Raw genomic sequence first — 2,500 nt, 5'->3', positions numbered from 1 at the left:
ACTCCTAGGCCTCTCTGTGCCTCTCCAAGCATCAGGGGTCAAACCAGAGGTCAAGCTGTAGCTAGTAGGCCTCTGACAAGGCCTCAGCCCAAGTTGGAGCCTCTGTGAGTAGCTGCAGCCTGTGTGAGCACAAGCACTCTTCCCCAAGCCTCTCCAAGCATCAGGGGTCAAGTCAGAGGTCAGCAGTAGCTAGTAGGCCTCTCACAAGGCCTCAGCCTAAGTTGGAGCCTATGTGAGCAGCTGGGGCCTGTGGGTGGGTGTGTGTGTGTGGCGGGGTGCTGCAGTGGGTCTAGCACAGCTCTCTGTGTCTCTACAAGCAGCTAGGCCCAAGTTGGGGCCTCTGTGAGCAGCTGGAGCCTGTGTGAGCAACAGGCCCCTCTCTCTCTCCCTCTCTGTGTGTGTGCGCGCGCGCGCGTGTGTGTGTGTGGCTGTGGGTGCTGCAGTGGGTCTAGCACAGCTCTCTGTGTCTTTCCTAGCATCAGGGGTCAAGTCAGAGGTCAGCAGTAGCTAGTAGGCCTCTGGCAAGGCCTCAGCCTAAGCTGGGGCCTATGTGAGCAGCTGGAGCCTGTGTGTGTGGGGGGGGGGTGGCTGTGTGTGTGTGGGGGTGCTGCAGTGGGTCTAGCACAGCTCTCTGTGTCTCTACAAGCATCTAGGCCCAAGTTGGGGCCTCTCTGAGCAGCTGGAGCCAGTGTGAGCAATAGGGGCCTATGTGTGTGTGTGTGTGTGTGTGGGTGGGTGGGTGGGTGGGTGGCTGGTTGTGTGTGTGTGTGTGAGGGGTCTGCAGTGGGTCTAGCACAGCTCTCTGTGTCTATCCAAGCATCTAGGCCCAAGTCAGGGCCTCTCTGAGCAGCTGGAGCCTGTGTGAGCAATAGGGGCCTATGTGTGTGTGTGTGTGTGTGTGGGGGGGGTGGGTGGGTGGGGGTGTGTGGGTGTGAGGGGTCTGCAGTGGGTCTAGCACAGCTCTCTGTGTCTCTACAAGCATCTAGGCCCAAGTTAGGGCCTCTGTGAGCAGCTGGAGCCTGTGTGAGCAACAGGCCCCTCTCTCTGTCCCTCTCTATCTCCTGCGCGCGCGTGTGTGCGTGTGTGTGGCTGTGCGTGCTGGGGGGGGTCTAGCACAGCCCTGTGTGTCTCTCCCTGCTCCTAGGCCCAAGTTGAGCCCGTCTGAGCACAAGCACTCATCCCCAGGCCTCTCCCAGCCCTGCAGGGCAAGCCTCTGAATTCCAGGTAGCCAGTTTAAAAAAAAAGCCCCCTGAAAGCTGAAAACGCCCAAAATGGAGCAAATGGCTGCAAACAGAAGAGGCTAAAGGTGGTCAAACTGTCTGAAATTCATGCCCGGACGGCCCACCGGAGGCTGGGGTCGAAAAAATACTGACAGGGGGTCAAAAAGGGCAAAAACTGTTAAAATAGCTGTTTAAAAAAGCCTGAGATTGGAGTTGAGCTCTCGCTGCCCTCTGGTGGGAAAAGGTGGGTGCTGAACCCACGCAGAGGTCAAAGTCAATGCCCACTAGGGTCCCTGCCTGTCTGGGTGCAACAGGTGAGTAGCTGGGGGCCATAGAAGAGGCCAAAATATGCAAAAAATGCCCAAAAAAGTCCCCCCCCCTTCGCCGTGGCGACCCCAAAAATGGCTGGGAATAGTAGCCCCCGTAGAAAAAACAAGGCCCCCGCAGGAGAATGTGGTCAAAAAGTGTGGGGGGGCTGGCCAGAGAGAGGTCAAAACTGGCCAAAGTGGTTGAAATCCCTGCCCAGGAAAGTGCCCCCAAGCTGGGGGGGAAAATGGGCAAAATGTGTAAAAAGGCTCCCAATGTTGAAAAAAACCTCCTCTCTGTGTCTCCATCAGGGCCAGAAACAGGCCAAAACCCCCCAAAAAGCCCCAAAATGGATGAAAAGGCTGCCCAGAAAAGTGTCCAAAAATGGCCAAAATGTGTAAAAATCATGCCTATAGAGGTGCATGGAAGCTGGGCTGAAAATGTGTAAAAATGGGCAAAATGTAAAAAAAGATAGAATAAAACTGATGAAAATGATGAAAATGGGAAAAATGTGGGAAATGTCGCCCCCTGCGGGACACAGGAGTAAGCAGGTTCACCCTGGGTAGGCAGGTATACCATGGGTGGCTTGGTTAACCATGGGTTTTCGTTCAAAACCTAAGTCCAAAAGGGAAAACTCGCTCAAAACCTAAGTCCTGACTTATTTAATTATATACGCGGGGCAGGTGGCAGGCTCCAGAAACGGACACCCAGGGAGGCCAGCAAATGTGTCCGACGGCTTCGGACACTTCTGAGGAGCTCCCCTTGGCCTGGAGGTACTCTTATTGACCCCCCCGCGCCGGGTATCGGCGCGAAATCGAGGAGAGGGTAAAAAAGTGGACTTAGAATAATTTTGGCAAAAAGTTGAACTCCCAGGCAATGCATCCAGTAGGTTTTCCCCGAACTATGGCAGTGTTTTTGGGCCTTTTGGAGTATCAGACACATGGTCAGAGTGCATGGAAGTTCCCAGACATCCA

The sequence above is a fragment of the Alosa pseudoharengus genome, unplaced genomic scaffold (genome assembly GCF_046254945.1).
Source record: "Alosa pseudoharengus isolate Yale_2024_CS ecotype anadromous, Long Island Sound unplaced genomic scaffold, YU_APseudo_1.1 YU_APseudo_1.1_scf_59, whole genome shotgun sequence".
In the NCBI taxonomy this organism is placed as follows: Eukaryota; Metazoa; Chordata; class Actinopteri; order Clupeiformes; family Clupeidae; genus Alosa; species Alosa pseudoharengus.
The sequence above is the reverse complement of the archived record's forward strand: the minus strand, read 5'-3'. Positions refer to the sequence as shown.